The sequence below is a fragment of the Cavia porcellus genome, unplaced genomic scaffold (genome assembly GCF_034190915.1).
Source record: "Cavia porcellus strain 051 isolate PalLab524CR breed Dunkin Hartley unplaced genomic scaffold, mCavPor4.1 scaffold_32, whole genome shotgun sequence".
NCBI lineage: Eukaryota > Metazoa > Chordata > Mammalia > Rodentia > Caviidae > Cavia > Cavia porcellus.
This window is the reverse complement of record NW_026947515.1, coordinates 31,286,176-31,296,758: the sequence shown is the minus strand read 5'-3', so window position 1 is coordinate 31,296,758 and position 10,583 is coordinate 31,286,176. Positions and strand designations below refer to the sequence as shown.

The window sequence follows — 10,583 nt, the reverse complement described above, 5'->3', positions numbered from 1 at the left end:
GCCTAGGGCTTCAGAAGAAGGATGCGGACAACTCATCTTATCTTAACTTGGCCTGCATCCTTCAGACAGTTCCAGGGCAGAGTATCACTGGCTCACTGTCCTCTAGTGCTCCCAGTCTTGGTACCATGGATGGCACAACAACACTGGCCAAAACCATTGCATTGCATGGAAGCAGGGGCAGATCTGAGCAAAAGTTTCAGAGGTAGCACATACTTCTTTCTCTCACAGTCCTGGTAAATGCACAGGAACTGCTGCCTCTTCCAACAGTCTTAGAGCAGAGGTGAGAAGCGGCCCAGAACAGCATCTGCAGCCCAACACAGAGGTGCTGTGGTTGAAGCACTAGTGGGTTTTTAAACTCTGGGATGGGCAGAGCTTCTCACTATGCAGCAGTATTGCAACAACAACTGATTATTAGAGACTTCAATACGAAAAATTGGGAAATGCAACGATAAAAATGCACTGATAAAAAAAATCACTAACACTGGCTCCTGCCAAATTTAGGAAACAGGAAACATACCTACTATACTCTTGGCATTGGACTAAGAGCTTCCCTAGCAAAATATCACCAAAATAAGTTAGTTGTTTCTACTGCCCTTGGTGAGAACCTCAAGAAAGAAAGAAAAAAAATACACTCTAAAAAGAGTGAGCAGTTTCATAGCAAACTGAAGAGAAAATAGAGGGAATTTGCAAAGTCTGGTCTTTGCAAAACTAAAAATTGTGACTATTTCTTCAGCCAGGAGTAAATACCGAGAAGAACCTTGTAGCAGAAAAGGCTTGTAGGAGTGAAGTCAGTTTTGGGTGCACCAAGTACAGACTAGCCCCACATCAAGCCTGCTCAGGGGTGACACCCCCGAGTGACTGTCTGTCCCCAGCACATGGACATTGTGGGGACAGAACTCTTGGAGTCCTGGAGCCTGAGGGGTGAACACTTTTGCAGTTACAGGGGTTTCCGCCACGTGGGGCTTATCTCAGTGTTTTCAGGAGCTGTAGCAGCCCGTGGCAGCCACTCTATCTGCCATCCTGTTATGAAGGAAGGGAGTACAGGCCAATGCAGACAATAACAGTGAGACAAGAGGAAAACTAACACTCAGGGAGCTAAACCATGGGCGCAAAGGCCGACACCCTGTCCTGAGCTGACCTGAATGTGTCTTGATTTTCTGTGAACATGTGGTTTAATTTCAGTCTGGCCCAGCTAGATCACTCCCAAGCATGACAGAAAGAAGTCATTTACCCTGTTTCTGGGCCCTTCACCCATTCTACAGGGACACCAGCCATGGTCTCTGCCCCTGGGAGCATGCCAGAAACCTGTGGCCTGGGCAGTACAAGCCATTACCCTGGGCAGGGCTCATGCTGCAAAAGGGATGCATGTTGGCAAGCTATGCTCACTGCTTTCTGTCTGCAGAAAGCTACAGAAAAGCAGAAGAAAGGCTGGGATTTGGAGCTGGACATTAAGGTTCTGTGTCTTCATAGCTCCATGTGGCTCTGAGCAAGTTGCTTAACCTCCATGAGCCTCAACCTCCACAAGTGTGAACCAGAAAAACTACCACTGCTGATGGCATAATATATTGGGAGGGTGAGGACTACATCCACAGTCTGGAAGACTGCTGAGCAAGAGCAGGCTCCTTTAAAGTCTCCCAGTGGTGACAGTGGGAGCAGAAGAGAGGAAGTTGATGATGATGATGATGATGATGATGATGATGATGATGATGATGATGACAGAACTAAAGGAAGTGACATCCATGCCGAGGCGCCTCTGCTCTGTTGATGCACATGAGGCATGAATGGGAAATGTCTCTACTCCCAGCCACTACAAGACAGCATGCAGCTGAGCCCTAACAACTAGGCATTAATCACTCTTTCAGGAGAAAAGGAAAGCTAACAAAGCTCCAGGCACAACTGGAAGACAAAGTGTAAGCCCTGGTACCAGCACAGGGAACAAGGGGGCTGAAGCAAGAAGGACCCACATCTTGGAACACACTAAAGGAAGCCCAGTTGCATCACTGCCACTGACAACTCAGCATGAAAGGGATCTGTGAGTACGACCACTCTGTGGCCTTGTGGGTATGTAGCACATCTCTGCTTAGTGGGAGCTTTGGCTCGGTCTTGATGTTGTAACAGGTTTTTTGTTTTTGTCTTTGTCTTTGTCTTTGTCTTTGTCTTTGTCTTTGTCTTTGTCTTTGTCTTTGTTTTGGGTACTGGGAATCGAACTCATAACCTCATGTTTGCCACGCAGGCATTATACCACTGAGCTATATCCCTGGCCATCATAACATCTTTTTAACATTTCTATTTCACCTAGAAATTCGCCACTCTGTTCCTCACAGCTGATGTAAAGACTGACTCCAGTGTAGATTTTGTCAAAATATAACAAGCTCAAAGGGAATCTATATGATTTTCCTTTCTTTGGAGCCATGTTCTCCAACATGTATGAACATCCCCTGCCCTCCATTCATCCATGACTTTATTTTGGGCACAGAGACTCCTTAGAGGGCCTAGAACCTGGAGCCTTCCCCAGGCACAGGCTAGCCTGGACTTGTCCCAAGAGGGTCTCTTGTCTGGTAAAGAAATCACATGCCAGAACTCTCTCACCACTGGCTCTTCCTGCCTCCATCCTGCCAGGGGACCCAGTTGTCCCCAGACCTCCTGTGTGCTCTGTACAGTGTGGGATGAGCTGGTCTCTGCTAACCTGACTGGGCTACACACATTTCTGCCTGATTTCTTGCCTATCCACTAGACAGTATTGCCCAGGGCCTTTGTCCTCCCAGGAGAACTCAAATAGCTGCAGGACTCGTGCTGGCCAGCTGTTTCTGGAGATCAGGCTGTCTCTGGCCAACTTCTGGTAAACTGGAAGGTCAAACATCTTGAGGCTCAGACCTTGGTCCCCGGGGCCCCTGAGATAAAAGTCCATGTCCTAGTGCTGAGGGACCATCCACACTCTCTAGTCCCTCTTCTGAGGGCAGTGGCAAGCATGCTTCATCCCAGTGGGGCTCCTGAGCTCCCCTGAAGTCCCTCCATGAATCCCAGCATGCAGTAGTTACTCAACAAGGGCTTTCCAAGGAGCCCATATCCTGAGGCTATCCCCAGCAAGGGACCTCTGTGCCAACTCCTGGAGTGACAGCTGCCACTGGGAGATATGTAAGTTGGCGGGCACTCCCTGCCCTTGGGCAGTATCCACATGCACTCTAGGGATGGCACTGTGCAACCCACACACAAACAGCAATGCCCAGGCCTCAGGGCCATTCTCAGTTTTGAAGAAGTGTCTCAGGGGACAATTTCAGCATGGTTAAATCCAAATTTTGACAGTAGGGAAGAACTTTTTTTCTTTTTTCTCTTTTTTAAATTAAAATACTCAAGATATCAAATTCAGATAAACCACTTTAAAATGTTCTTCCTGACTCCATGTAAGAAGCCAGACCAAGAATTCCATCAGTTTCCATCTGACACTATAGCCACAGTGCTTGCTGAGGAGGCCCGAGGCTGCCCTGTAGTCCCTCCTGCGGCCTGTACTTCTCCCCCACCTTCTCAGGGAGTGTGCCCATCCTGGTGCTCTAGCTTTCACCATACAGAAAACACATGAAAAACTACTGAGATCTGGCTTCGCATGGTATCATTTCCCTCGTCCCCACCCACAGCTGAGCTATCAAAACCTGAGTAGTGGAGGAGTGGACTGCAGTGTGGACATGAGGAGCCGAGAGCTCAGACTTGCAGTGAACGACCACGGGAGGAAACAGGAGAGCCTGCTGAGAGCCACCACATACCCAGGGAGGTGGGGCTGAGGACCAAAAGCCTCAGGACCACTTCTAGTGACTGCTGAGCTCCTAGAAAGACCCAGGCAAAGAGGACACCACAGATCTGACTACACTTGTATGTCAGGCCTACAGTTCAGACCAGCTTCTGCATCTTGTTTTCTCCAAAGCTTGGCTCTCGCTCTCTAAGACAGACTCACAACCAAGTAGGTGTGTTTCCATCCCACAGAGGCTTTCAGCAAGGCCAGGCCCAATGTGCCTCCAGCGCTCAGCCTGAAGGTGGGGTGAAGTTGAGGACAGAGCTCAAAAGAAGGCACTGATCACAGCCCAGCACATCAACAAGGCTTACCCAGGAGGTTTGGGGTTGCTGTTTAAAGCCTTTAAAATAACAGCAGAAAAAAACAAGACTTCCATGAGGGAAGAGAAAAGCCACACCTAGAGGCAGCTGGGCACACTTCCACCGTGTCTGTCTCTAGCCATTTAGAAAAAAGGAAATGAGACGTGATGTTTGAAAAGTGGGAAAAAAAAAAACAAGAATTAAGATACTTTAGAGCCACAGAGCTGTGCCAGCACTGCCACAGTGAAGTGCTGCTGTTTTGGAAAATGGCGCATTATTAGCAACCACCTGTGTGGACCCAGAGCTCCCTGAAACCCCAGCCTTTGCCTAGCCCCATGTATCCATGCACCCGAAGCCCCACCTCGACGCAGGATGCTCCACTCTGTGGCCTCCGTCTTGGCTATGCAGCTGCAAGTGTGCTGCAGAGGAGGCAATCGATCACTGCACACAGGTCAGTCCTACTCCATGGCAGCCTGGAACCTGCAAAGCCTTGAGGGTTGTTGGGGTGGAGGCCATGGGCTGTGATTACCTGGCTACAGCCACAGCCCCTTGCACCTGCTCCATCTCCCATGGCAGGAGCATTTCTCCCCACTCCCTGGCCTGGCACCGAACATCAGTGTTGCTCTGGGGAACTGCTCCAGTGCTCAAATGGGCCCGCTGTGTGAGGCCCAACCAGGAGCAGTGCTGACCAAAGGAAGGCACCCCCTCAGTGGTCCCCAAGACCAACGGACAGAGTTGCATGCTGACCATCACTGGGATCACTGTAGATGTGTCACTTCTGCATAGCACAATCCTGCTTCTACAAGAAGAAGCTGCCAAGACAGAATCAACTGCAGAGTTTTACTGGAGCCATGCCCATGATTGGTGGGGACTCCTGGTGCTTGGTATGTAGCCCAGCAGTTATCACAGCTCTGTTCCCACACACACATTCACCTGCAAGGAGATGGGCCTCAAAGTCTTCCTGCTGCCCCTAGAATATACCCAGGGGCTGCAGGCAACAAGAAGCCCCTCCAGGGTTGCTGCTTGAGCACAGCCCTCAGCAAGGTAGAGTGGGTACTGGTTCTGGTACCTGAGTCGGTGTGGCCCAGCACCCAGAGGCAGCTCAGAGACCAATGGTGCCACAAAGCTGGAAGTTACTCAGTCACATGCTGAGGCTTCACCCAGCAGATCTAGGCAGGAAATAGAGGATATGGTCTTAACTTGGGCTGCTGACACAAATTCCCATCAGAAGGACAACTATTGCACATAGAAGTGCTTTCCTCATGCTCTTGGGCTGGGAGTCCAGGCCTCGGACACCAGCATGGTTGAGTTCTGGTGACAGTCAGCTTCCTGGCTCGCACACGGCACCTTCTCATTGTGTCCCCACTTGGTGGAGGCAGCAAGGAGCTTGGTGGAACAAGATCTCCCGCGGTGACCTCTGTTCACTCCCAGAGGAGCTCCTCCTGGTGCCTTTGTCACTTTGGGTTTGGGGTCAGCATGTGTTGTGAGGGGCATAACCACCCAGGGCACTGCAGACCCAGACAACAAGACACCAGTTAGGACTGGAGCTAGGATCCTGCCTCAGTTTAGCACACTCTAAGGAGATGCCACCCTGCACCCACGGCTCTGGATGCATGCATTTCCACCTGAGCTGCACTTTCAAGGTGTTGCATTAGCAGGACAAGGCAGGGGCCCTTCCTAGAAGTGTCCTAGTCTTGTGCATGTGACAGCTATGTAGGCCAAGGGCTCCCCACTCAGTGCCTCCACAGAGACACATTCTCCTGCATCTATACCCCAGGGATAGCTCTGGAGCTCTACCAGCTACTCCTGAACTGTCACTGGGACAGGTCTTACCAGGGCTCTTAGCATCCAACCTACCTTACCAGAGGGGACCTACCCTGCAGGAGTCCTGAGGCACAGAAGGAATATGAGTTTTGGGACCCAAGGGGCTTAGGCATCTGAGGACCTGCTGGGGAGCCAGTTCAGGAACAAACAAAGACCCACACACCCCTCCTGCCCATGGCTTCTCCAGCAGTTAATCTACATTTGCGCTCAGTCCACTCCTGCCAGGACCCAGGTAGTACCAGGAGCCTAGGCCTTGAGAGAATGGCAGGAGAGAAGGAACAGAACTTGGGCCCACGTGGGGCCTGATGACCCATCCCCTGACCATTCTGCCCCCCAAGAGGATGCAGCCCAGTCCCCTGTGTTTCTAGGGCTTACCACACACCACTAATGGAGTTAAAGGAAACCTAGAAAAACTTCTGTAAAAACTGTTCATGGATAAAGGGACACCCCTTCTAAACCCCTAGGAGGAGCCCCAGCCCAATAATGAGACATAATCAGACTTGACTTGGGCCAAACCCAGATTCCATTTGGCCAAATATGCTTTTCACCTCACCCAGCTTCTTCCAGACACACTTCTGAATAACTCACCCTTGCATCCCAGAGCTGTTGCCCAGTCTCCCTTTCTACCTGGACACAACTACAAAGATTTGTGGGCAAACAGGACCCTCTGGACTCCAGGTAAGTAGGTGATGTCCCCACCAAGACCCCAGACACCTGGTAAGGGAGTAGGGACAGGGTTGCCAATGGGGGCCTGAGTGAGCTGTCAGCTCAGCTCATATATCAGACCTCTGAAACTGTGAGCCAAAATAAATCTTTCCCTCTCCAAAATTATTTTTCTTAGGCATTTAGTCACAGCAATGAAAAACTAATTAATCACTAAAGATAGGGAAATTCCTAGGAAAAGAATCAAAAAGAACTGCTAGAGCTCAAAAACACTGTAACAGAAGAAAAGATGGTTTTCAACAAGCTCCTGAGTAGATGCGTCACGGATATGAAGAGAATCTTAGCTTTTAGATAGGATAATGGGAACTCCCAAAAGTGAAAAACAAGGAAGGAAAAAAAAAAGACTAAGATAGGAAACAGACCCAAAGATCCATGATCTGTGGGACCACTACTAGAGGCAAATTATTTGAGGAAAAGAGAGAGAGAAAAAGCAATATTTGCAGCAACAGTGACTGAGAATTTTCCCAATTTAATGTCTGACAGTGGACCACAGACCAGGAATCCCAAAGGAGACCAGGCAGGAGGAATGTCAAAAGCAAAGAAACCAGCACAACTCAAAATACCTCCTGAACATATCACACCCAACCTCAGAAAATCAAAGAGAAACAAAGATCTCAAAAGAAGATTGAGAGAAAAAAACATCCACCCAAAGAGGAACAAGGACAGGAGTTGTGCCCAGCTTCCCAGTGAATCTTTGACAAGAAGAAGATGCTTACAAAACTGAGAGAAAATCTCCAACCTCCAACCTGTACCCTGTGAGATTATCCTTTGTCTATCCTATGAGTTTCATTTCTCATTGCTGAGACAAAAATACCAAGATACCCAAAGGAGGAAAGGTTTACTGTAGCTCACATCCGGTTTCAGTCCATAAAAGGCTGACTCTAAGGCAGGGTGGCATGGCATCGGGGCATTACAGAGGAGAAACAGTCCATGGCAGAGCAGGACAGATAGAAGGCAGCAAGCAGCAAACCTGCTTCTTCTTTTTATCTTTCCCAGCTTTCCAGTGGTACCATCCACACCCAGGGTGGGCCTTCCCATTATTCACAACTGGAACTATGCTAAATCAATCAGTGGACTAATTTAGTAATCAGTACCCTTAATCCCAGAACCACACATCCTAGATTCAGCACCTCAAAAAAGTCCCACCCATGATAGCATGTATCTAGATACAAGCCATCAATGCCTTCAAAGGTAAAGTAGAAGCAAAGACCCTCACAGACAAACAAAAATTGAATAATTATGTTGCAGTACATCTGCCTTGTAAGTAATATTAACAGCTCTTAGAGAGAAGGAAAATTATGCAGTTAATTCTGATGTACATAATGAAAAAAAAAGCATTCAAGAATGAATAAGTAAAAGTATAATTAAAACTTAGTTTTCTTAATTTATCTGACAGATAAATTTGTCCAAAATAATGACATTAGCAACACCTTTGCATATGTGTGTATTATGTACAAATGTACAGATGCACATACATATGCATGTGCTGGTGTATCAGTGATACAAGTCACAGCAATGACAAGGAATAAGACGCTGGGCTGTAGATATTTTGCCACTATGAAGTACTTGTACTACCTATTAAGTTGTATAGGGTCATTTGAATAGATTTATATATTAGTTTTTTAATGTAACTGTATTCCACTTAAAGGTAACCACTAAAAATGTTTAAAAAGAAGTGTAACATATAACAAAAATAGAGAGAAATGAAATAATAAAAAATTAAAACTACAAAAAATTGAAAAACTGTAATGACCAAATTAGTAACAAAGGAAAAAGGCAATAAATATAAATACCAACAAATATGGCAGATATTAACAGCATAAAACCTATTAAACCATAAGAATCAATGGAATAAAAACATTAAATAAATCAGAGTTGATCATCAAACAAGCCAGGCAGAGAGATAAGAATTGCAAGTTTGAATCCAGCCTGAGCCACTTAGTGGTTCTGTGAGATCTTGTCTCAAAATAAAAAAGGACTGAGGATGTAGTTCAGTGCAAAGGCCCTGGGTTCAGTCCCCAGTACCAAACACAAAAAGCCACACCAAGATCCAACAATGTGGTACCTCCAAGACACCTACTTTATGTACAAAGATGCATATAGATTAAAAGGATAAAGATAGGCCATGCTAACACTAATCAAAAGAAAACGAGAGTAGTAACATTAATTTCAAACAAAGAAGACTAAAATATCTCAGTGTAGATAGCAAAATAATAAAATTTCTATAGCTCACATGGCAGAACGTAGATAATTTGGGGTGTAGTAGTGACTTAGTAATACAACTCAAAAGTCCATGAAAGAAATAGTTGATAAATTGAGATTCACCTAAATTAAAACTTTATGTTCTGGGGAAAACATTTTCAAGAAAATGAGAAAGTCAGCTACAGGCATATTTAATAAAGGACAGTCACCAAATATATGATTAACTCTTGAAACAACAGTAAGACTATCAGTAACCGAATTAAAAGATGGGCAAAAGGCCTGAACAGGTACCTTATCAGAGGAGATATACAGACAACCGTGTACTGGTCAGTGTTTCGTTGCTGGGACAAAGTGCCTGGAATATATAACTCAAAGGAGGACTGGCTTATTGGACTCATGGTTCTAGAGGGTTCAGTCCATGGTCAGTTGGCTCCAAAGCAGAAAACTCTGCACACAAAGCTTCCCATTCCTGTGCTAGGAAACAGCACAGGAGAAAAGCATCAGCCCTTCCCTCCAAAGTATGACACTAGGGACCCACTGTCTAAGAGCACACTCAGGGGTAAACAGTGGATTAAGCCACTGATAAAATGTGATGCCCCCAATCCAATCAGCTCTTTCAAAGTCTCTTAATCCAGTAGAATTGACTATTAATATTAATTGGCCTAGGAGTTAAGTGCATGAAAAAATGTTTAACATCATATGTCATTGTGGAATTAAAACAAGAAAGAGTTTCTACTATATAGTTTTCAGAATGGGCCAGATCCAAAACTCTGGAACACCAAACCCTGGCAAGAAAGTTGGAGCAACAGGAACCCTTAGTTCTGGGGCTAGGGATGCAGAATGGTCCTGCTATAATGGAAGGTAGTTGGGCACATTCTTTTTTTTTTTTTTTTTTTTTTTTTTTTGGCTTTTTCGTTTTTATCGGTACCGGGGATCGAACTCACGACTGCCTGCTTCCAAGGCAGGTGTTGGGCACATTCTTACCACAGTTAATATATTCTTGCCATAGAATCCAGCAGCTGTTGTCCTCCATATTTATTAAGAGGAATTGAAAATATAGGTACACAAATAGACTGGCATGCAAATGTTGATAGCACCTTTACTTATAATTGTCAGAAGTGAGAGAGCAAAGACAGGCATGGTGGTGCATGCCTGCAATCCCAGCACCTAGGAGGCTGAAGCAGGAGGATCACCATGAGAAGAGGCCAGCTTAGGCTACACAATGAGTTCAGGCCCAGCTCGAACTACATAGTAAGATTCTGTCTCAGAAAAGGAAGAAGAACAAGAAGAGAAAAAGGAAGAAGAAGAAGAAGAAGAAGAAGAAGAAGAAGAAGAAGAAGAAGAAGAAGAAGAAGGAGGAGGAGGAGGAGGAGGAGGAGGAGGAGGAGGAGGAGGAGGAGGAGGAGGAGGAGGAGGAGGAGGAACTGAGAGTAACTGAGATGTTCCTCAGTAGGTGAATGAAGGACAAATTAGCATATCCAGAAGTGAACTATCAAGCCACAAAGAGACGTGGAGTCTTCGAGGCATATTACTAACTAAAGAAGCCAATCTGGAAAAGCTACAGGCTTCCTGATTGCAACTACATGACATTCTAGAAAAGACAAAAAACTATGGTGATAGTAAAAGATCAGAGGTCACCAGGGCTAGAAGGGAGGAATAAACAGGCAGGGAATGGGGGGCTTTTAGGGTCGTGAAACTGCTCTGGGTGACACTGTAATGGTGAGTCTCTGGGGTAGACATGTTTGTGCAGG

At 46.3% G+C, this 10,583-nt stretch overlaps 1 long non-coding RNA gene across 1 annotated transcript; it reads left to right on the top strand.

Moving 5' to 3' along the window:
- The first annotated feature begins 1,222 nt into the window (after positions 1–1,222).
- Positions 1,223–7,441, top strand: LOC134474286 (uncharacterized). Its single transcript, XR_010045029.1, has 2 exons — positions 1,223–6,585; positions 7,114–7,441. It is a non-coding gene; the product is annotated as an uncharacterized LOC134474286 (long non-coding RNA).
- Positions 7,442–10,583: the final 3,142 nt, after the last annotated feature.